Below are 26,690 nucleotides of genomic sequence, written 5' to 3' on the forward strand. Positions count from 1 at the left end.
TGTAAATAATTCTGTCTTAAATATAGGTAAAGCAGGTGAATTATTTATTCATAAGTTCAATACAATGAATATTGGTAAAACTATAACAGAAAAATTTGTGCCAGTTAGACAACATAGATATTGTAAAATAATGATATAGCATAGTATATCTCTTATATAATATAAATATGTAAATATAAATTCACAAGTATAAATATAATTTTATGTATATAACAGAATTATATAATACATCCATGTAACTATATAAGTATAGGGACATATATATAAAACAATAATATGAAGTAAGGAAAAAATTGTGTAACTTTTTATTATAATTTTGATATTTTATTTTCACACACTTTACCAATTCCACTTTTTATCATAGGAAATGGTTGTTGTTTTTCCTGAAGAGTAATGTGCTATTCTATTTGAAACTAAATCCAACTTGACATTTCTATGTACAAACCTTTTCAGGTGTTTATGGGTGCACTGATCATGTCCAGGTAGCTATCACCAAACAGTATCAGCAGCAAAAGTATATGGTGCAGTGAATGCTAAGTACAGGACTCTGCCCATCTAAATGTCCTGTACCTGATGTACAGAAGCCACCATCTGGGCAGCAAGGGCATGCCTCCTGATTCTTAGTTTTGCAAACATTAACAGCCTCTTGAACTATAAGCTGACTAGGCAGCAGGAAAATTAGCCCCTGGGAATAGGGACAGGTGGTAACCATTTCCACCAAAGCATGTTGACGGAAGAAGTGCCTACGTTAAAATAATTTCTGCGTCTGAGCCAAGAACTGCCTGCTCCTCTTGCCAGCTAATCGTTCACTATTCAGCCTCCTCACCTGCTTCATTCTCTTGGGAGCTATACAAGCAGTACCCACCAGCTGCCCTGATGGAGAAGGCTCCACTGTGACACTAGAGAAAAGCTGGGCTGAGAAAGCAGTGACTACAAACAACCAGGTAAATCAGTGTAAAGGTAAACAAAGCCTTCTTTGCTCTTTGTTTATTTTTTATGCTTTTCTAGAAAGAAACCAATGTATGTAATGGATGTGAGCAAAAGTCCTTTAAAACAGAATCTATTTTTCAAGAGCCTTATTGTACACATTTAAAAATATAGTGAAGGCTAATTAGGGTAACAATTAATCTCCATATCTAGTAGACATTCATTAAATAAAGTTGGTAAATTCAAATACTAACACTGATCAATTTTCTTTAAAGCTTGTTCCTGTCTCTGCTAGCTCCTGCTTCCTTTTCCTTGCTTTTTTCTTCTTCCTTTTTTTTCCTGATTACATAGAGATTAGGAGCTACCCTCTTTCTCAGCAACCATCTCTATCCTGTTTCCTTGCTACAGGAAGTATGGTTCCTGGAACAGCAGCAACATCATCACACGGGAACTGATTAGAAAATACAAACTCTCACACCCAACCCTAGACCTACTGAATCAAAATCTGCATTTTTATCAAGACATCTATGTTTTCCCAATGCATGTTAATATTGGTTAATACGGTTTGGTGTTAGTGATTATCAGGACTGGGATCACATTAAAACTACCTGAGGAGTTTAAAAACTACTAATGCCTGAGACACACTACCAGACTGTGATTTAATTGATCTGGGAAAGTGCCTCAGAATCAGTGTTTTTCAAATGTCCCTGAGGTCGTTCTAAATCACATTTGAGAAACAAAGCTATACATGAATTCCTAAAATATATTTTGAAAAGCTTAAATTTAAACATATATTAGGGAATTCAGTTCATACAGAATTGTGAAAATAATGTCTGGACCTAGAATAGAATTATAGGAAAGAGGAACTGTTTTGTTTTGTTTTTTTTTAATTCTACAGGACTTTGTTTTTTATTTTATTTTTTATTTTTGGCTGTGTTGGGTCTTCGTTTCTGTGCGAGGGCTTTCTCTAGTTGTGGCAAGCGGGGGCCACTCTTCATCGCGGACCTCTCACTATCGCGGCCTCTCTTGTTGTGGAGAGGAACTGATTTTGATAGAGGAAAATACCTTTGGTAGATAACAGAAGAATTGAACAACAAAGGGTTTTTTTTTAACTGACTATAGATAATGATGTATGTTAAAAATCAATTGTGCTGGGCTTCCCTGGTGGCGCAGTGGTTGAGAATCTGCCTGCTAATACAGGGGACACGGGTTCGAGCCCTGGTCTGGGAAGATCCCACATGCCGCGGAGCAACTAGGCCGGTGAGCCACAGCTACTGAGCCTGCGCGTCTGGAGCCTGTGCTCCGCAAGAAGAGAGGCCATTATAGTGAGAGGCCCGTGCACCGCGATGAAGAGTGGCCCCCGTTTGCCGCAACTAGAAAAAGCCCTCGCACAGAAACAAAGACCCAACACAGCCAAAAATAAATAAATTAATTAATTAATTAACTAAAAAAAAAAATCAGTTGTGCTATAAGACTTGGATTTTGAAAGGACATATTGAATTGATAATATTTTCTATAACTTATTAATAACTATACATAATAAATGGATTTTTAAAGCTAAACTTTTATAGTGGTGAGAATTTCTTAAGCAATCTTCAGTAAAATATTGTGAGGATAATTAACACATTGTTATGTTTTCTCACTGACTAGTTATTATATGAGACCATTGCACTGTTTTACAAAAAAATGACATCATTCACTCCACTAGGAAATAGAAAAGCAGTATATTAGAAATGGAACAGTTTTCCAAGAATCTGTTGGACTTAACTCTAAACAAACAATAACAATGATGTAATCATTCTAATTCTAAAAGAGGAATGTACAGAAATTAAAAAAGATTGCAAGACAAAATATAAAACTGTACCATCATTCAGTTCTTTTATCTTGTGAAAACCTGGGTATTTTTACAGAAAGTATGAGAGAATTACAAAAATATATTATTTAAATTCATGTAAAATAGAAAGTATTTGTCTAAGGTAGCACTATAGTTGTCAAAATTGCATCCTTTTCTGAATTACCCATGAAGAAGGATAAAGACAACAGGAAAAACATAATATTAGCATACAGGCTGTTAGGTATATTTATTTCTTAAAGAAATTTTAAAGCATGTATTAGCCTCTATCATAAAGTTTACATGTTTATGGGTATTGTTGACAGAAGATTAAACTGAAATTTCAAAATAAAATTCCATACACCACTGTGGGTTTACATAATGAGGTATTATATCAATAAAATTATGAAATCAACCTGCTAATTAACTTTTATCTAGTATGTTATTTAAATTTACTAGAACACCTTTTATATTTTTTTGAACTCAAAATTTTGTCAATTGACATTTTAAGATAAAAAAAAATTATAATTTCCAAATTGCATATAGACGAAGTTAGCCACAAAATGCATAGTTCATTTTTATAGCCCCCATTTGTAAATATCATTATATTTATAAATGCTGTGATTTTAATACATATAGTGATCAAAAACATGTATTTAAGCTATAGCTAATTCCTGTCAAGAAACCGATTTCTTGCCATATAATTTGCTACATTTATTATACTTTTTTCATTATATATTCAGCCTTGAACAGAACATTGTTTTCTTAAAAACCTTAGCTTTTGGCAGTTACTAATATAATAATGGGTGGAAAAATGAGAAGAGAATATTAATGAAGGTAATGTTTAGAAGAGTCAACTTTTAGCAAATCTCATAATGAAGCTTTGTTAAGGCATTGAATCTATCTTGAGGTTAATTCACCTGAAAATAATTGAAAAAATATCCTTTCCAAGAAATGTAGCTGCTTAGAACACAATTCTATTCCATTACAAGAAAAACAACAAAATAATCATCAAACAAAATTATAACTATGAAGCATTTGTACATACACTTAAAAAAATAATTTTTGCAAAACTACTATGTGCCAAGTACTGTTCTAGGCACTTGATAAATAAAAATGCAACAAGGTATAAATTCTAAGGAGCCAACATTCTCCCAGGAAACTCAGAAAATTACAAAATAAGTTAATTTCAGAGAGTGATAAGTGCTATGAAGAAAATAAGACAGGTGATAATGCTAATGTGCAACCCATGGATTTCTACAGATTTGATTTGTGGTAAAACTTTCATCATTTGATGAAGATTTCAGTTGATTCCAGTATTGGACTGTTATAAAAATATATAGCTGCTAATATTTGTGTACATGTCTTTATGTGGACATGTTTTTATTTCTTTTGGCTAAAAACCTAGGAGTGGATTGCTGAGTCTTATAATGGGAGTAACTAATATAATTTTTGCCTTAAGGATTACACTCTTAAAAGATATATAAGCAAAGTCTGAATACAGACTTCAAATAAGTCTTGAATGATTTGGTATAAATATATATCAAAAATATTAATAATAGTAGATCATATTACATGTTGGTTTTAAAGGGAAGGTACAGTTCTTTCAGAAAAGGAATATAGACATGATTTGTCATTCCCACATGTTAGAGAACGAAAGCATCTTTTAACCTACAGAGTCATCTCTAGGTGACTAATGGTAAATTACCTCTATAATTATAATTAATTACAACATATATAGCAAATATTATGTTAAATCCAGTCTTATTTTTACATAATTTTATTTCAGTGATAGACAACATGTAAAGGATTTAATATTTACTTAAATATTTTAAACCTTCAACTCTGACTTTTCCTTGTTAAGGAAGTTGTTAAACTATACATTATTACTCTAATTCTTATTACATTATTAGTATTTTCACATATCAGATACTAATCTTCTAAAGGGAAATATCAAACTTCCCAAGAATTGAACAGAAGAGTAGTGGAGAAAAGAGAAGCTCATGATAATAGGAATAGATACAGAATGGAACAGAGGTACCAGCATTTAAAACTTTCTACAGTATTTTGTGGAAAAGGTCTAGACTATTTATAGGCTATGTTGAAGATCTAAAAAATATTTTACAGGAAGAATTAATAAAAAGTCTGAAGACCTCTTCTTGATGGAAGGTTTGCTGTCGAGAGTAGACTGTGGAGCCTGCTTTATAACAAAAGAGAAAAAAGACTTTGGACCTTCAGGGTACTCTTTTTTTCTTTTTTTTTAATTTAACCAGTATTGGAGCATTCTGAGAAGTTATCTCATTAGGTAGTCCAATATTTTCTTTTACCTTCAACTTGATTTATTGAGTTTCTTGCATTTTAAGGAGTGTTTAGTTTCCTTATGGAAAAAAAAAAAAAAAAGAAAGGCTTTCACGTTGATTTGTGGCTTTCACGTTGATTTGTTTCAGTTCTCCCCTTTTCTCTCTGTAGGACAAGTTCTTTAACCAATTAGGCCTGCTTAGATTACTGAGAAATACAACATATGCGGTTCTGCAATATCCCTTGAGAATCAAATCAATGCTACAGTTTGATATGCATGTGAAATCATAACTATTGTGCAGATTTAAAGTTTGCTTCACTTTCCTACCTCATTGACATTTGCCCAATTACAAGGAGTTCATTCTACCGCTAGCGGGGAGCCTTGAGAAAACTCTGTCTGAATTTTTTAACAGATTTTTATTCCAAGCTGTTTTATAACACAATATTAGTTCAGATCTCTCTCTTCTTTTTAAATTAGGAAACAACAATACAAATACCTAAAAATATAATTTATTATTGATGTGTATAGCTTAAAAGAAGTTTCATTAATATTATGTGCAGAGAAAATACTTAAATCTTTGTTAATCTATTGCAAAGTATATATTAAAAATTTCTTTGAAAATTTAATTTTGGTATAATATAAATCACACAAACACAGATTTCCAAAAATCAAACTGAGTAAACTTAATAACAAACAGGGTTATAGAGATCACATTGAAAATAGAGATGATTTTAGAATTATTTTAAAGTAAAAATCAACAGAAATTAGTGACTAATGAATCATAATGTTTAAAAGGAAATCAGGGGATTCCCTGGTGGTGCAGTGGTTAAGAATCCACCTGCCAATGCAGGGGACACGGGTTCAAGCTCTGGTCCAGGAAGATCCCACATGCCATGGAGCAACTAAGCCCGTGTACCACAAATACTGAGCCTGTGCTCTAGAGCCCACGAGCCACAACTACTGAGCCCATGAGCCACAATTACTGAAGCCTATGTGCCCTAGAGCCTGTGCTCTGCAACAAGACAAGCCACCACAATGAGAAGCCCGCGTACCTCAACGAAGAGTAGCCCCTGCTCGCCACAATGTGCAGCAATCAAGACCCAATGCTGCCAAAAATAAATAAATAAATAAAATAATTTTTTTTTAAAATTAAAAAAAAGAAAATGAATACTTAATATCCTGAAGCATAAATGACTGAGATATCAGTGAGACTTCTAAAATTTCTAAAAATTATGATTCTCAAAGGTAGCCCATATTTGTAGAATGAGATTGAGAAGTTCATATTGTTGTGATAAATTAGCAATAAGTAAACTGTTCTTAAGTGGTGACTTTCTGTGTTTGTGTGTGTGTGTGTGTGTGTGTGTGTGTGTGTGTTCAAATATAGAATTAGAAATTAAATGCTAGGTAAATGCTAGAAATAGGGCATGTTTTTGTATTCATGTTAACTATTCAATAAAAATAGCATAAATATATGACATAATTTTTGAAATTACATTTAGTTGCAAGGCCAATAGTTCCTACAGCAAGAATGCATGGTAAAGAAGTGAGCCACAATACTCTCCTTGTAAATAAAACTATTCTAGGGCACAGAATTCATATCTCAACATAGTTTTGTTATTCTTTACCCTGTTATTACTAAACAGAGCCTCTTGTAAATGGATAAAAATGGTATTTATTTCTCTCTGGCAGACAGTCCAAGAGATAAAGTAAAAAATAATAACAAAAAAAAATCACCTATCACGATATAAGAGTAGGAAATATTGCTAAGAAAATATTGGTTCTTAGCCAGATAATGGTTTTATATGCATTGAAGGTGGAATGTCCTTAGTGTATCTAAAGTATTTCTACAATGATGACTTGATAAGTAGAGAATATGCTATTATTTTAAAATAATGAAAATTATAAAGTGACCTACCAAGTGTAAAAATTACTCACAGAGTCACAGATGAGAGTTTAGTAAAGGCTGAAAAAGCGTTAATCATGTAAGAGTATATGCACACATGGAAACTTGAATCAATATGACTGACTTTGGAAAAAAATACAAATCTTAGACACCTTCATGAAGTTTCAGGCAGAGATGAGGCCACTGAAGTGAACATAACTTTGAGTAAATGTTGATTTGCATATGTTACAAAAGATATTTCTTCCAATAAACTAAAATATAAGGGAAATGGCATTAACTGACTATGTGTCACAAAATTATTTCCAACAAATCTAAGCATGCCCATAGGTGAAAAGGATTATTGGCTGGAATAAATGTTCAAATCAATGAAAATAGTCTTATGGAATATAATAGTTCCTCGAACATATATTAATACAAGGAGGGGAGGGAATGTCATAATTTAATTTGGCAAATGACATTTTCATAAGTTACAATCTACTAATTAAATGGAACATGCATGAAATAATATTGGCCTTGGATCTCTACATGGTAATTTTGTAGAGACTATTATATTTGTAAAAGACAACTACCAGTCATTGTGCCTTAAGAAAGAACCTATGATATGCATAAATCATCCCTTACAGGTACTTCTGAAGAGCCAGAAAGTCAAGTGAAGGAAGACTATGGCACCTGGGTGAAATCACCTGTGTTCTATGGCTGGTAAGTTTTATTACGACACTCACTCAAACTACTGATTGCTCTATATTTTTTATCTTATTTTCAGGTTTTTAGATACAACATTTAATACTAATGTTAATATTAACTACAGTCAATATTACTACAGTCATTCTACAATGCCCACTGTTGAGTACATTTAGAATCTTTCAACCTCTGAAAGTTTTATCTTAATTTTTATTTATAGGCTCATTAAGTGTAAGATGTGTTTTATTGTTTAATGGGGGGAAATACAAATATGTGATTTGGAGTATTTGTGGTTTTTGGAAATGTTCATGGAGTCAAACATATCCTGATAAAAAGACCTTTAACCAAATGAGTTCAGTGGGTTGAGGGGTGCAGAGAAAGAGTAAAAAAATCTGTGGAATGCTCAGAATTGGGGGGTTAGATTAACAGAATCATGAAAAGTAGTTGAGGAAAAGCAAAGTAGATAGATGAGAGATAACAAGCCAGCCAGCCTGCCAAGACCAATACAACTGTCAGCTAAATAGCATAAAAGTTAATAATGGATTGTGAGGTCATAAAAATATCTTATATAACATTTTTATGTGAAAGCAAAACCTTAAAATTTAGATTTTGATTTGGAATCATCTCTGTATCTAAGGGATCCATGCAGAACACTTACTATGATAATTTAAGTGTTTATTCTGAGAAGCTGTGAGCAAAATAAAAATCATTAACTGAAACTATAAAATATATGCGCACCTGAAAGTACAAAGAACAAAGTGTTGGTCTGAAAATGAAAACGTGGCATTACTGTCAACAGTTAGTGTTAATTTTGATACCAGTTTTTCATTTGAGTTTAAATACATTTTTTTCAAATGGCATATTCTGCCAAGTCGAATATTCTTGCTTGCAGCTTTATGTATCAAATATTACTAAGTGCAAGCTAGAGGAAAAAGAAAAACAAGGGAACTATCCGCTGACTCAAGATGCCATGAACAAGGTTCTTGACATCACAGAGAGATGACTCAAAGGATTTCAACTCAATGCCCCACCTCTGTACACCAATTTACTTTGAAAGATCAGCCACCCCCTATTTTTGCATAAAGCAAGCAATTTTAAGATAAGTGCTTTCTTAAGTGTCCTGGTAATTTTGAGCATAATTTTCCTAGAATTTCTAACATATACAATTATAAAGTAATTATGACATAACTATATGAAGTCTACTTATGGTTGCGATTAAAAGATTTGTTCATTTTGGATACAAATAAAATAATGTAGGCCAAGATGCTCTAATGAATTTATAAGCATAACTAAGTCAGGCCTGAGATCAAGTAAAATACTATGGACACTTTTCTGTCAATGCTCATTCTCATTGGTAACAATATGCAGGACCAAAATAAGAACCACTGTCTCTAGACTAACTATACAGCTATTCATGTAAATATCCTCAATAAGCCAATTTTATTTTTTCTAAATATCTATAATGGAAAATATACGTGTATTTCTATTATTGTGCTGCTATCCATCTAGATAGATAGATAGATAGACAAACAGACAGATGTATTCCCCCAAATTATTATATTTGTGACTCTAGCAAGAGTTATATCCCTTCCTTAGGAATTCTGAGGTCTCAACACTGGCTAACTGAAGTTATAATTATATTGTGCCTCTAGTCGTCATGGGAAAATCTCTGAAGGGGGCTTTGGGATTGACAGCACTCAGAGCAAAGAGATTAAAACTCTGGAGGAATTAAGGGTCAGAAAAAAATAATGGGTGGTGAAAAAATTGCCCTTACAGACATGTTAGTAAAGGAAAATTTCAGTTGCACTTAGTACCAGTTATTCAAATTTCTTGTTCTGCAAAATAAAATGGGAAAAATTGAAGTTTTCTGGAAATAGGCCAGATAATGAAAAACCATAGACTAGGGGAAATGAGGGAGAAGGGTCCTGTAGTCTTAGTGGAAAAAGAAAACTCATAATTATGGTGACAAATTGGCAGGTGTGGCTGTTAAAGAGGAAATCTAAGCAGTGAAAATTACTGTAGGGAAAATAGCCATTCCCTATTACTGTAGGGAATAATCTGTTTGTTGTAGGACCAGGATCTTTCACTTGTACAATGTAGCCTACACTGGTTTATTCCATAATCTCTAATTACTTCCTATGAATTGTCAACGATGGATGCTAAACAGTAATACCTTTCGTGAGATTATTTTGGCTAAATTGAAAAAAAAAAAAAAGCCGCATTTCATGCTTGTAGTAACATGTGTTGAAAAAAAGGTTGAAGAAGCCAGAGGTTAGGTAAAATCAAGAATTTAGCAGAGGAGGAGGAACCAAGATGGCGGAGTAGAAGGACGTGCTCTCACTCCCTCTTGCGAGAACACCAGAATCACAATTAGCTGCTGGACAATCATCGACAGGAAGACACTGGAACTCACCAAAAAAGATACCCCACATCCAAAGACAAAGGAGAAGCCACAATGAGATGGTAGAAGGGGCGCAATCACAATAAAATCAAATCCCATAACTGGTGGGTGGGTGACTCACAGACTGGCAAACACTTATACCACAGAAGTCCACCCACTGGAGTGAAGGTTCTGAGCCCCACGTCAGTCTTCCAAACCAGGGGGTCCAGCAACGGGAGGAGAAATTCCTAGAGAATCAGACTTTGGAGCCTAGTGGGAATTGATTGCAGGACTTCGACACCACTGGGGGAAACAGAGACTCCACTCTTGGAGGGCACACACAAAGTAGTGTGTGCATCAGGACCCAGGGGAAGGAGCAGTTATCCCGGGGGAGACTGAACCAGACCTACCTGCTAGTGCTGGAGGGTCTTCTGCAGAGTCGGGGGGTGGCTGTGGCTCACTGTGAGGACAAGGACACTGGCAGCAGAAGTTCTGGGAAGTACTCCTTGGCATGAGCCTTCCCAGAGTCTGTCATTAGCCCCAACAAAGAGCCCAGGTAGGCTCCAGTGTTGGGTTGCCTTAGGCCAAACAGCTAACAGGGAGGGAAACCCAGCCCCACCCATCAACAGTCAAGTGGATTAAAGTTTTACTGAGCTCTGCCCACCAAAGCAACAGTCAGCTCTACCCACCACCAGTCCCTCCCATCAAGCCTCTTAGATAGCCTCATCCACCAGAGGGCAGACAGCAGAAGCAAGAAGAACTACAATCCTGGAGCCTGTGGAACAAAAACCACATTCACAGAAAGATAGACAAGATGAAAAGGCAGAGGGCTATGTACCAGATGAAGGAACAAGATAAAACCCCAGAAGAACAACTAAATGAAGTGGAGATAGGCAACCTTTCAGAAAAAGAATTCAGAATAATGATAGTGAAGATGATCCAGGACCTCGGAAAAAGAATGGAAGCAAAGACCGAGAAGATGCAAGAAATGTTTAACAAAGACCTAGAAGAATTAAAGAACAAACAAACAGAGATGAAAAATACAATAACTGAAAGGAAAACTACACTAGAAGGAATCAATAGCAGAATAACTGAGGCAGAAGAATGGATAAGTGACCTGGAAGACAGAATGGTGGAATTCACTGCTGCGGAACAGACTAAAGAAAAAAGAATGAAAAGAAATGAAGACAGCCTAAGAGACCTCTGGGACAACATTAAACGCAACAACATTCGCATTATAGGGGTCCCAGAAGGAGAAAAGGGAAAGGACCAGAGAAAATACTTGAAGAGATTACAGTCGAAAACTTCTCTAACATGGGAAAGGAAATAGCCACCCAAGTCCAATAAGTACAGCGTGTCCCATACAGGATAAACCCAAGGAGAAACGTGCTGAGACACACAGTAATCAAACTGGCAAAAATTAAAGACAAAGAAAAATTATTGAAAGCAGCATCAAGGGAAAAATGACAAATAACATACAAGGGAACTCCCATAAGATTAACAGCTGATTTCTCAGCAGAAACTCTACAAGCCAGAAGGGAGTGGCATGACATATTTAAAGTGATGAAATGGAAGAACCTACAACCAAGATTACTCTACCCAGCAAGGATCTCATTCATATTTGATGGAGAAATCAAAAGCTTTACAGACAAGCAAAAGGTAAGAGAATTCAGCACCACCAAACCAGCTCTACAAGAAATGCTAAAGGAACTTCTCTAAGTGGGAAACACAAGAGAAGAAAAGGACCTACAAAAACAAACCCAAAACAATTAAGTAAATGGTCATAGGAACATACATATCGATAATTACCTTAAACGTGAATGGATTAAATGCTCCAACCAAAAGACACAAGCTTGCTGAATGGATATAAAAACAAGACCCATCTATATGCTGTCTACAAGAGGCCCACTTCAGACCTAGGGACACATACAGACTGAAAGTGAGGGGATGGAAAAAGATATTCCATGCAAATGGAAATCAAAAGAAAGCTGGAGTAGCAACACTCATACCACATAAAATAGAATTTAAAATAAAGAATGTTACAAGAGACAAGGTAGGACACTACATAATGATCAAGGGATCAATCCAAGAAGAAGATATAGCAATTATAAATATATATGCACCCAACATAGGAGCACCTCAATACATAAGGCAACTGCTAACAGCTTTAAAAGAGGAAATCGACAGTAACACAATAATAGTGGGGGACTTTAACACCTCACTTACACCAATGGACAGATCATCCAAAATGAAAATAAATAAGGAAACAGAAGATTTAAATGACACAATAGACTAGATAGATTTAATTGATATTTATAAGACATTCCATCCAAAAACAGCAGATTACATTTTCTTCTCAAGTGCTCACGGAACATTCTCCAGGATAGATCACATCTTGGGTCACAAATCAAGCCTCAGTAAATTTAAGAAAATTGAAATCATATCAATCATCTTTTCTGACCACAACGCTATGAGATTAGAAGTGAATTACAGGGAAAAAAACGCAAAAAACACAAACACATGGAGGCTAAACAATACGTTACTAAATTACCAAGAGATCAGTGAAGAAATCAAAGAGGAAATCAAAAAATACCTAGAGACAAATGACAATGAAAACACGACAATCCAAAACCTATGGGATGCAGCAAAAGCAGTTCTAAGAGGGAAGTTTATAGCTATACAAGCCTATCTCAAGAAACAAGAAAAATCTCAAGTAAAAAATCTAACCTTACACCTAAAGGAACTAGAGAAAGAAGAACAAACAAAACCCAAAGTTAGCAAAAGGAAAGAAATCATAAAGATCAGATCAGAAATAAATGAAATAGAAACAAAGAAAACAATAGCAAAGATCAATAAAACTAAAAGCTCATTCTTTGAGAAGATAAACAAAATAAATAAACCATTAGCCAGACTCATCACGAAAAAGAGGGAGAGGACTCAAATCAATAAAATTAGAAATGAAAAAGGAGAAGTTACAACAGACACCACAGAAATACAAAGCATCCTAAGAGAATACTACAAGCAACTCTATGCCAATAAAATGGACAACCTGGAAAAAATGGACAAATTCTTAGAAAGGTATAACCTTCCAAGACTGAAACAGGAAGAAACAGAAAATATGAACAGACCAATCACAAGTAATGAAATTGAAACTGTGATTAAAAATCTTCCAACAAACAAAAGTCCAGGACCAGATGGCTTCACAGGTGAAATCTATCAAACATTTAGAGAAGACCTAACACCCATCCTTCTCAAACTCTTCCAGAAAATTGCAAAGGAAGGAACACTCCCAAACTCATTCTATGAGGCCACCATCACCCTGATACCAAAACCAGACAAAGATACTACCAAAAAAGAAAATTACAGACCAATATCACTCATGAATATAGATGAAAAAATCCTCAACAAAATACTAGCAAACAGAATCCAACAACACATTAAAAGGATCATACACCATGATCAAGTGGGATTTATCCCAGGGAAGCAAGGATTTGTCAATATATGCAAATCAATCAATGTGATATACCATATTAACAAACTGAAGGAGAAAAACCATATGATCATCTCAATAGATGCAGAAAAAACTTTTGACAAAATTCAACACCAGTTTACGATAAAAACTCTCCAGAAAGTGGGCATAGAGGGAACCTACCTCAACATAATAAAGGCCATATACAACAAACCCACAGCAAACATCATTCTCAATGGTGAAAAACTGAAAGCATTTCCTCTAAGATCAGGAACGAGACAAGGATGTCCACTCTCACCACTATTATTCAACATAGTTTTGGAGGTCCTAGCCACGGCAATCAGAGAAGAAAAAGAAATAAAAGGAATCCAAATTGGAAAAGAAGTAAAACTGTCACTGTTTGCAGATGACATGATACTATACATAGAGAATCCTAAAAATGCCACCAGAAAACTACTAGAGCTAATCAATGAATTTGGTAAAGTTGCAGGATACAAAATTAATGCACAGAAATCTCTTGCATTCCTATACACTAATGATGAAAAATCTGAAAGAGAAATTAAGGAAACACTCCCATTTACCATTGCAACAAAAATAATAAAATACATAGGAATAAACCTACCTAAGGAGACAAAAGACCTGTATGCAGAAAACTATAAGACACTGATGAAAGAAATTAAAGATGATACAAACAGATACAGAGATATACCATGTTCTTGGATTGGAAGAATCAATATTGTGAAAATGACTATATTACCCAAAGCAATCTACAGATTCAGTGCAATCCCTATCAAATTACCAGTGGCATTTTTTACGGAACTAGAACAAAGAATCTTAAAATTTGTATGGAGACACAAAAGACCCCGAATAGCCAAAGCAGTCTGGAGGGAAAAAAACGGAGCTGGAGAAATCAGACTCCCTGACTTCAGACTATACTACAAAGCTACAGTAATCAAGACAATATGGTACTGGCACAAAAACAAAAACATAGATCAATGGAACAAGATAGAAAGCCCAGAGATAAACCCAGGCACCTATGGTCAACTAATCTATGACAAAGGAGGCAAAGATATACAGTGGAGAAAAGACAGTCTCTTCAATAAGTGGAGCTGGGAAAACTGGACAGCTACATGTAAAAGAATGAAATTAGAACACTCCCTAACACCATACACAAAAATAAGCTCAAAATGGATTAAAGACCTAAATGTAAGAGTGGACACTATAAAACTCTCAGAGGAAAACATAGGAAGAACACTCTCTGACATAAATCACGGCAAGATATTTTTTGATCCACCTCCTCGAGTAATGGAAATAAAAACAAAAATAAACAAATGGGACCTAATGAAACTTCAAAGCTTTTGCACAGCAAAGGAAACCATAAACAAGACGAAAAGACAACCCTCAGAATGAGAGAAAATATTTGCAAACGAATCAATGGACAAAGGATTAATCTCCAAAATATATAAACAGCTCATGCAGCTCAATATTAAAGAAACAAACAACCCAATCTAAAAATGGGCAGAAGACCTAAATAGACATTTCTCCAAAGAAGACATACAGATGTCCAAGAAGCACATGAAAAGCTGCTCAACATTACTAATTATTAGAGAAATGCAAATCAAAACTACAATGAGGTATCACTTCACACCAGTTAGAATGGGCATCACCAGAAAATCTACAAACAACAAATGCTGGAGAGGGTGTGGAGAAAAGGGAACCCTCTTGCACTGTTGGTGGGAATGTAAATTGATACAGCCACTGTGGAGAACAGTATGGAGGTTCCTTAAAAAACTAAAAATAGAATTACCTTATGATCCAGCAATCTCACTACTGGGCATATACCCAGAGAAACCCATAATTCAAAAAGACACATGCACCCCAGTGTTCATTGCAGCACTATTTACAATAGCCAGGTCATGGAAGCAACATAAATGCCCATCGATAGACGAATGGATAAAGAGGTAGTGGTACATATATAAATGGAATATTACTCACCCCTAAAAAGGAACAAAACTGAGTCATTTGTTGAGACGTGGATGGATCTAGAGACTGTCATACAGAGTGAAGTACGTCAGAAAGAGAAAAACAAATATCGTATATTAACCCATGTATGTGGAACCTAGAATAATGGTACAGATGAACCAGTTTACAGGGCAGAAGTTGAGACACGGATGTAGAGAACAAACATATGGACACCAAGGGGGGAAAACTTCAGTGGGGTGGGGATGGTGCTGTGCTGAATTGGGCGATTGGGAGTGACATGTATACACTGATGTGTATAAAATTGATGACTAATAAGAACCTGCAGTATAAAAAAACAAACAAACAAACAAAAAAACAACTAATACTAAACTTTCTTTGCGTTATTTGTATGGAAATATGTTAATATAAATGTTTCAGTCATTACATGAAATTTCTAAAAATCTTATATGTTCTGGTATAATGTTATAAGTCATAACTCTAGTTATTACTTTAAAATGTATATCTCAGAAATAACTAAATTTCCTTGTCAATTGCATTACTATGAACTTTCATCGAATCTTTAACCTTGGTCATTTTTAAGTCTTTTGTCATTTACAGACAGTTCTGGGTGTACTCTGATGCTTTTGTAAAAATGTTCAAATAAAATGGTTTCACCTTCAAGGAATTCATGGAAAAAACTCTGACAAGTACAGGTTTCTGGTATCTGAGTATACTGCTGAACTGAATGAATAAGCATTTTCAGAACTCTAATGGAAAACTGATGAATTCATCAAAGTGCTAACAAAAGATCAAGATGAAAAAAAAATTAATTACATGGGACTGAGTGAACTGATGAGGATGATTATAATTTTTGTGACTTTCTGTTTGAATAAAAAAAAAAAATCCCCTCCCCCCCCCCCCAAAAATTACCTCCCAACTACCAGACACAGTACTAGGCACTTTCATGTAATTTTTCTTTTTAACATCAATCCTTGCAAGTAAGAAAAATGGAAACTCAGAGATTAAATTGACAGAGTTCATGCAGTTAATAAATACTTACAACCTCCCCCACCCCCCCCAAAAAAAAAGAATTTAGCAGAAATGGAGCAAAAGCTCACGAGAAAAATGTAACCTCTCCAAGATCTTGAAATCACTGGAATTTTCACAGGGTTCCCCTTGGCTCATGGGATAGAAGTTCTTGACACCATTGCACTCATTGGGGTTGTATGTTTTGATAATGAGGGAAAGAGGGGTCTCAGAAGTCTGGAAGTTTGGGTGATTTTGTCAGGAGGTTAAACCTTAGGTTAAAACAGAGGTTGATACTTAGAAGGAGGAGTACAAGGAATACCATGGAATACAATTGAAGCCACTGTTTTTCAGTGAAATGGGAATATCACTCATCATGTGTTTTCTCTTTCTCTCTTTTTACTTCCCTCTGTTCTCTCACATTCCAGATTCTCTCTGCCTTTAAAACTACATTCTCAGTTTCTGACTCTCTTTGTCACTCATCCTTCTATGATTCTTTAGGTTCTCCCTTTCTTCCTTCTTTCTCTTTCTCTCTCTCTCCCCTCCTCCCATCTTCCCTCCCTTCCACCCTTATTCACTTTGTGTGTTTATGGGGGATGTTTGTGTGTTTCCTCTGTCCACGATCTCTATTCTCAGCATCTCTGTAGATTTGCTCTTTTCTAACATGTGGATCAGGTTTTAGTTTCCACTACTGTCTAACCTCAGCTTGAGGATAGTTTTGAATTGTCATGGCTCCATTTATCACCCCAATGATGCATGAATTGTGACTGGGCTTCCCTTGCAGCTGACACATTTGTTTAAATGTCCCAGTTCAAAGTTCTCACAAAAGAGCATTTGACTAAATCAACTTGAGTTTGGTGTATGTCACTGGTTATATCATATGTAGGTGAGGAGGCAAGGTCAGCTATTCAAATTGTTAGCCAGGTCCACCCCTTAGGAGCAACCATAGGTGGGGAAGCATCATTTATAAAAATGTATGCTTGAGGAGGCAGTAGCTATTATATTTACTATAGCCCATGATAATTTTGAATTAAAAATTTTTGTGTGAGATTCCAGAAATGTTGGATTTCGACACTTCTTTTTTCTGGAGATTCTGAGTTGACATGATATTTTGAAGTAACTTATGAATTTGGAGACCCCAAAATGAAAATGAAGTAGTGCTAATTACCCATTTGGTTATCAACCAAGTTTATGATTGTTCCTGAGGGTAACTTAACCAGGAAAAAACACAGACTACAAAATATTACATACGTTTAAGAACCCATATTATTTCCTACTCTACCATGACTCTTCTGATAAGTAGGAAACCTAAAATCATCAGGGAATGAAACAAAGCCAGAAAGTAGACATGTCTGCACCTTTATGTTTTGGTAATCTTATATGTGGGACAGTAAGAATTGCTCATAAGGAAAAGTCTTAGAATCCTTGCTTCATTGATCACAAAAAGACCATTCAGGATATTTCTTATTCATTATATTCTTAGACCATTGTACAGATACAATGTAATAGTAGCCATATTGCCAAATTATATATACACATGAAATCATGAAATTAGCTTTTCATGTAATTCTTTGTGAAAACTACACTGTTTTGCTTTGAAGGTAGCTAAAATTATTGTATAAAGTTAGGATGACTAAAGGATCATTATTGGGATCAGATGAGTCTAAGAATAAAATTTCAAAAGACTTTTAAGTATGTGGAGGAAATCATTAATTAACTAGCTAGCAGTGCAGTTCTATTCTCAGACACTACAAGAATAACTGATGACCCTGCCATCATCTTCTAACAATCAGCCACCTACCCACTTGACCTTCTACACCTTTGCTCACATGCCAGGCTGAAATGATAGGAAGAACATCTGGGCATCTTGCCTACCCAAAGTCTCCAGGGCTCTTGTTTCTGCTCTGAGCTTAATCTTTATTTAACCTTTGTTTTAATGATGAAACATTGTCTCTCTGTCAGCATTTCTCCACCTACAGTGCACTTTTGTCACTGGTTCCCAATTTAAACACTTAGGGATCAGGAAGCATGACTTTGCCAACCTATGTGATTTTTTTTGTTTGTTTTCTTCCTAAAATTCCAGTAAAGCTTAATCTACTGACCTTAAATATGAGATAGTTGAGTCAGATTCTCCTTGTGCATTAGATACTCCCTTGGCATAAATTTGGCACCATAGGAAGCTGCATTAACTTTTAAAACATCAATATGTCTCTTATCAAATCACACATCAAAAATTGTGAATGTTTCAACTTTCAAAAAACTGCTGTTGGCTCTTTTTGAGATGCTAATGCACAGAAAACTCTGACTCACTGTTTTAGTTGAATCATCAGTTTACTTAATAACATATATTTTTAAAAGCATGAGAAAAAAATCTTAAGTAAACAACCTAACCTTACATCTAAAGCAACCAGAGAAATAAGAACAAACAAAATCCAAAGAAGGAAAGAAATCATAAAGATCAGAGCAGAAGTAAATGAAATAGGGACAAAGAAAACAGTAGAAAAGATCAATGAAACTAAAAGCTGGTTCTTTGAAAAGATAAACAAAATTCATAAACCTTTAGCCAGACTCATCAAAAAAAATGGTAAAGGGCTCAAATCAATAAAATTAGAAATGAAAAAGGAGAAGTTACAACTGACACCACAGAAATACAAAGGATCATAATAGACTACTACAAACAATGATATACCAATAAAATGGACAACCTAGAAGAAATGAACAAATTCCTAGAAATGGACAACCTTCCAAGACTGAACCAGGAAGAAATAGAAAATATGAACAGACCAATCACACGTAATGAAATTGAAACTGTGTTTAAAAATCTTCCAACAAACAAAAATCCAGGACCAGATGGCTTCACAGGTGAATTCTATCAAATATTTAGAGAAGAGTTAACACCTATACTTCTGAAACTCTTTCAAATAACTGCAGAGGGAGGAACACTCCCAAAGTCATTCTATGAGGCCACCATCACCCTGATATCAAAACTAGACAAAGATAGCACAAAAAAAGAAATATACAGGCCAATATCACTGATGAATATAAACACAAAAATCCTCAATGAAATACTAGCAAACAAAATCCAACAGTATATTAAAAGGATGATACATCATGATCAAGTGGAATTTATCCCAGGGATGCAAGGATTTTTCAATATCTGCAAATCAATCTAGTGCAGTACACCACATTAACCGATTGGAGAATAAAATCCATATGATCATCTCATAGATGCAGAGAAAGCTTTTGACAAAATTCAACACCCATTTATGATAAAAACTCTCCAGAAAGTGGCCATAGAAGGAACTTACCTCAACATAATAAAGGCCATATATGACAAAACCACAGCTAACATCATACTCAATGGTGGAAAGCTGAAAGCATTTCCTCTAGAATCAGGAACAAGGGAAGGATGTCCACTCTCACCACTTTTATTCAACATACTTTTGGAAGTTCTAGCCATGGCAATCAGAGAAGAAAAAGAAATAAAAGGCACCCAAATTAGAAAAGAAGAAATAAAACTGTCACTGTTTGCAGTGATGTGATACTATACATAGAAAATCCTAAAGATGCTACCAGAAAACTACTAGAGCTCATCAATGAATTCAGTAAAGTTGCAGAATACAAAATTAATACATGGAAATCTCTTGCATTTCTATACACTAAAAAAGAAAGATCAGAAAGAGAAATTAAGGAAAAAAATCTCATTTACTATCACATCCAAAAGAATAAAATACTTAGGAATAAATCTACTTAAGGAGGCAAAAGACCTTTACTCTAAAAACTATAAGATGCTGATGAAAGAAATCGAAGATGACACAAACAGATGGAAAGATATATCATGTTCTTAGATTGGAAGAATCAATATTGTGAAAATGACTATACTACCCAAGCAAATATACAGATTCAATGCAATCTCTATCAAATTACCAATGGAATTTTTCAAAGAACTAGAATAAAAAAATTTAAAATTTGTATGGAGACACAAAAGACCCCGAATAGCCAAAGCAGTCTGGAGGGAAAAAAACGGAGCTGAAGAAATCAGACTCCCTGACTTCAGACTATACTACAAAGCTACAGTAATCCAGACAATATGGTACTGGCACAAAAACAGAAACATAGATCAATGGAACAAGATAGAAAGCCCAGAGATAAACCCATGCACCTATGGTCAACTAATCTATGACAAAGGAGGCAAAGATATACAATGGAGAAAAGACAGTCTCTTCAATAAGTGGAGCTGGGAAAACTGGACAGCTACATGTAAAAGAATGAAATTAGAACACTCCCTAACACCATACACAAAAATAAGCTCAAAATGGATTAAAGACCTAACTGTAAGACTGGATACTATAAAACTCTTAGAGGAAAACATAGGCAGAACACTCTCTGACATAAATCACAGCAATATCTTTTTTGATCCACCTCCTAGAGTAACGAAAATAAAAACAACAATAAACAAATGGGCCCTAATTAAACTTAAAAGCTTTTGCACAGCAAAGGAAACCATAAACAAAACAAAAAGACCATCTACAGAATGGGAGAAAATATTTGCAAACAATGTGACCAACAAGGGATTTATCTCCAAAACTTACAAACAGGTCATGCAGCTCAATATCCAAAAACAAACAACCCAATCAAAAATGAGTAGAAAACCTAAAGAGACATTTCTCCAAAGAAGACATTCAGATGGCCATAAAGCAGATGAAAAGATGCTCAACCTCACTAATTATTAGAGAAATACAAATCAAAACTACACATCAGTCAGAATGGACATCATCAAAAAAAATCTACAAACAATAAATGCTGGAGAGGGTGTGGAGAAAAGAAATCTCTCCTACACTGTTGGTGGGAATGTAAATTGATACAACCACTATGGAGAACAGTATGGAAGTTCCTTAAAAAAATAAAAATAAAACTACCATATAAAATTACTACCAGCAATCCCACTCCTGGCATATATCCAGAGAAAACCATAATTCAAAAAGATACATGCACCGTAATGTTCATTGCAGCACTATTTACAACAGCCAAGACATGAAAGCAACCTAAATGTCCATCAACAGAGGAATGGATAAAGAAAATTTGGTACATATATACAAGGGGATTTTACTCAGCCATAAAAAAGAACAAAATAATGCCATTTGCAGCAACATGGATGGCCTAGAGATTATCATACAAAGTGAAGTCAGTCAGTCAAGGACAAATATCATATGATATCACTTATATGTGGAATCTAAAAAGATGATACAAATGAACTTATTTACAAAACAGAAACAGACTTCGAAAACAAACTTTTGGTTACCAACGGGGAAATGTGGGAGGCAGGGATAAATTAGGAGGTTTGTATTAACATATACACACTACTATTGAATATATATAAAATAGTTAATCAACAAAGACCTATTGTATAGCACAGGAAACACTACTCAATATTCTATAATAACCTATATGGGAAAAGAATCCAAAAAAGAATGGGTATATGTATAATTAACCAGTTTGCTGTACACCTGAAACTAACACAACATTGTAAACCAACTATACCCCAATATAAAATAAAAATTAAATAAAAAATAAAAGAATGAATTAGAGAAACAAAGCCTTTTTGGTGCATGTATCATAAAGTTTAGGTATCAGATACATTTCCACAAACCAGAATAATGCAGAAGCTAAGGAAAGTGCTGACTGGAGAAAAATAAGGAGGCAACTTGGCAAATCACTTTTGCAGATACTGGAGTTTGTTAGGTATTCTTCAGTGAGAGGTGAACGCATGCTGGGTTTTGCAGCTCATGTGGAGAAATGAAATGTCTATTAGTAAGTATTTAAGGAAACTAAAAATGATTAAAATTTTTTTCCAAAAAGTGAAAAAAAGTCTGTAACAAAGTTGTAAATGATTGTATATAGTTATGTTTTTTCTTATTATGTTAACAGCCAGAACATCAGCTGGAATAAATAAATAGCACTATGGTATGTTTACCTTGGGCAGAGCTCGTACATGTTCAGCAATGGTAAGATCCTCTGAGACAATAATTGTTTCACGCCAGATAACTCACAAGTGTCAGGCTGCTTAGCACCCAGATATAAGTGCCATAACCTCTACTGATTAATATCAGTTCACATTATCATCATCAGTTAAACAACAGCTATTTTCAAATTCATGCATGTTAACAAAGTGAAATGAAAAATGTCTCTAATCTGAATTTCCATAACAATAATATAAACACATCAGCCTTTATATAAAAGGGTTATGATAAGAAGGAAAAACACATGCGGAGGATGTGGTATCATCATGGAAGTGTCAACTGGGATAAAAATGATGAAAGGTATCAATCCAATACATTCCTGTCAGGCTGTAAACTTACCTCAAAATACTTCTTTGAAACACCTTGTTTTCTTTCCATCCAGATAATTCTCCTTCTCATTCTCCCAGAAAAGAACCACTTGCTCTACTTATAGTTCAGTATTTATTTTAGTCCTTCAAAGATCTACTTATCCTAACCCCCTTCCCTGAAGTTTGGGTATTTTTTTTATCAAAGTGACGTCTCCCTGATTCAGCTACTAATCTTGCAACACCACCTATTCTATCCTCTTCATGGGTAAACGACCACACCAATCCAGTCCCTCAGAACTGGTTAGTAATTCAAACAAGTACAATATTTAATAGGAAATTAGGAAAGGGATAGAAAATTCTGAGAGTTTGTAGAGCTGTGGCCTATTTGATTGCTGCTGAAATGGATTTTCTGTGATCAGTGGCCTGATTTTGGTCCAGAGGGTTCTAACACTATGTGCTCCAATCTGTATTTTGGGCTTTGTGCTTTTAATAACTGGAGTATGGGTGGGAACTTATTTGGGCCTTTCTGAAGTGTTACATGCATAAGGAACAATAGTGAATTAACTTTGGTGCACCAAGAACTGAAGACAAGATGCCCAACCCTATCCCACATCTTAGAAAACTTGGCACTGCATAACCTCCTTAGAACATAGATGTCACCTGAAGAAAAATAGGAGTGAGATTTAAAATTTTGTTGAATTAAGTTTTCAAATGTATTTAATTTTGTCAAATGAGGGACTTTGAAAGACTTACGAACTGAAGTTTCATCACTGGCATACTTACAATTTCAAACTGAGATTTATATTCCCTCTAAACTGATAACAATTAGCAGACATCACTTTGTAATCAGTATATTTTTCTTGCTTTTGAAAATTATACTGGATCATTGATGTTAATCATCACAATAAAAATCCATTTTCAGATATAAGACAATTTTTCATTTATTTTTTATTTAAAAAGTATTATTTTTTCTGGATATCTACCACAGAGATTTCAAACCTAATGCATTGATATTTATGGCTTCCAAGATCTGTTTCAAGGTAAATTTCTAGGTACATACCCATTATAACTCTACACTCTTCATTCTGCTTAGAGGCTAACTAACCAATTTCTAGCTCAGTTTTGGCTCCTACTTTTTCTTTGATGGTGAATACATTTCCTCCACTTCCAAAAACATGGAATTCTTTTTACCTTCAAGACATATGGGTAGCTTGATCCTTGTTAGAATTTAAAAAAATATGCATTTATACATACAAACACACTTATATCTATTTCTATATCACTCTCTCTCTCTCCACAAGTTAAACTGACACTTCAAATTACAATCCAACTCTGCAGAATTTATTCTAACCTCCTCTGTTAGTTTGTAACTCCTTTCTCTAAAAGTGAGAGACTTAGCTCTCATTACCTCAATATATCTACTTATTTTTGGAAAATTTATAATCCTTGAAGATTTATAAAATAAGTTTGGACTTTCTAACACATACTTCTATGGAACACAAACTACAAACTAGAGTTCAATATTTGTGTATAGTACTTTCTACTGGAAAGTACTTTAGTACTTTAAAGTACTTTTAGTACTTTAGTACTTTAGTATAGTACTTTCTCCTTAGAGTATATAACCAAAATACTGCTTTTCCCATGTTACTTTTTCCCAGATTGGTAGTGCTTTTCTTCCCCACCCCAGTCACAGTGACTATGTGATTCATTTGTTACTGTTTATATTGCATGTGGGTCCTATTATGGGTTGAATTGTGTCCCCTCCAAATGGTATCACCCTTCATACATTAAAGCCCTGATTCCTATTGCCTCAATTATTTGGAAGTAGGGTCTTTAAAGAAGTGATTAAGTTAACATGACACTGTTAGGGTGGGCCCTAATTAACCTGACTAGTGTCCTTACAAGAAGCAGAGATTTGGACACACAGAGAGACACCAGGGATGTGCACACACATAGAAAAGACCATGTGAGGACGAGACAGGCTGGGACCTGGGACCCTTTGCTGCAATGCTTGCCCCTGGACACACGTCTCCTCAAGCAACAAAATACAAAGAAACTGTATGGGACTAAAAATAACTGTGTGCATGTGCAGTTGGGGAAAATTCTGGACAAAAGATACAAAAGACCAAAAAACCCCAACTGCCACTTCTGAAGAGCCGGGATCATTTCTACCTACTCCCTGTAGATTAACAATATTATTAGTATTAGTTTTTGGTTTATCCTTCCCTCATTCCCTTCTCTCTCTCTCCTTCTCTCTCTGGTTTCCTTCCTTCCCTTTTTCTTTCTTCCCTTTTCTTTCCCTTTTCTTTCCTCTCTCCCTCCCTTTTTTCCTTTTTTCCTTTCCTCCTGGCCCCCACCATTCCTCTCTCTCCCTTCCTTTCCAAAAATGTTAAAAAGACACAAATACTATATATTTCCTAACTTCTTCCTCTTTCTTATACAAAGTAGCATATCATGTATAATTTTTGCACATTACTATTGCCAAATTCCTTCCCAAAAGTACAATTTTTTATTCCTACCAGCAATGAATAAGAGTGACTGTTTCTCCAAATCAAACATTTCTTACCTATCAAAGCAGCAAAAATCAGAGTTGGAATGAAGTGAAGTATCTACAAGCAACTCCATTCCTATCAAGGAAACTGCTTTATTATTGCCATGGCCACATTGCTTACTGACTAGGCATTAAGTCAACTTAAGACCCTCCCACTGTGCCTTCACTTAGTTGAAGAAGAATGGATGTCTAACTAAATATATCTAGAAGATGCTGTGTGAGCCATCACCATTTTAGACAAGCAGCTATAATTGAGGAAACCAATCAGATTCTCTTTCAGGGACTTTTTACTCTTAAAGGCATGAAAAGAAAAAAGTCAGTTAGTTCGGAGCTATAGATATAGAGACAGAAGCTAAAATATTATTCAGGAATATCATTTTACTGTTTCTGAAAGACCAGTTACTTAAGGTCCAGTTGATTGCTTAGAATTGCTGATGGACTTTTAGAATTACTTCTGTGACCCGAACAGCTTCTCCTTGGAAGAGACATGGCCGGGTGTTTATTTCTATCTGCCTTACTTCTCTAAGTAATCTTGGAGAGAGCGCACTGTAAATTAGATGACTGAACGTGTCTCTGTTTCTTAAAACTTAAAATAGCTGAATACCACTGTTCCATCTAAGGAAAATAATTCCTCAGTTGCTTCATTCTGAGGAAAAAAATGTTTATATTGGCAGAGTCAAGTGTACTTTGTCATTGTAAATTTTTTGAGAGAAGATAAGAAAATGTAAATTTTATGAGACAAAATAAGAAAATGTAGTCTATAATCTGTCAAATATTCAAACAATGTGCTCAGGGAATAAAAACATTCAAAAAATGTCCTCTATGTTTCTTATCAGTTAGAAGAAGTGTCTGATTTTTTTTTCAGTTTTAATATGAACCAGTCATAAATTCTCTAAAGCATCTACCAAGAGGAAGCATTTTGAGCAGGATCTGAGGAGTGAGTTTAAGGTTGACTCTGACTTTATCAAAACTAAGTTAACATCTACCTATTTTAGTCTGATCCCTATTTTAATAATCATAGGTGATGATTTTAAAAGATAATGTTTGATGTTCCTGACACAAAGCAAGGACTCAAACCCAGCTATTATTACTATTTTTAAAATGACAATAATATTTACTTCATATGATTTCTATACACAATAATAGAAATAATGTATTTAAAACTCTTAAAACAATGCCAAGCACATATTAAATAATTGGTAAATATTTAAACTGTATTTTATAGATTACATAAATGCTCTAGGTGCTAAGTATATTGATGTGTGCTCCATATCAATAGAGAGATTTTAAAAATTAAAAACTTCCCCTAAGAGTGAAAATTTTAGCAGTTTAG

At 34.7% G+C, this 26,690-nt stretch overlaps 1 long non-coding RNA gene across 1 annotated transcript; it reads left to right on the forward strand.

Moving 5' to 3' along the window:
* Positions 1–818: 818 nt before the first annotated feature.
* Positions 819–22,459, forward strand: LOC114236016 (uncharacterized). The gene is made up of 3 exons (XR_003622094.1): positions 819–944; positions 7,584–7,659; positions 22,407–22,459. It is a non-coding gene; the product is annotated as an uncharacterized LOC114236016 (long non-coding RNA).
* The last annotated feature ends 4,231 nt before the right edge of the window (positions 22,460–26,690 follow it).

The sequence above is a fragment of the Balaenoptera acutorostrata genome, chromosome 3 (assembly GCF_949987535.1).
Source record: "Balaenoptera acutorostrata chromosome 3, mBalAcu1.1, whole genome shotgun sequence".
Lineage (NCBI taxonomy): Eukaryota > Metazoa > Chordata > Mammalia > Artiodactyla > Balaenopteridae > Balaenoptera > Balaenoptera acutorostrata.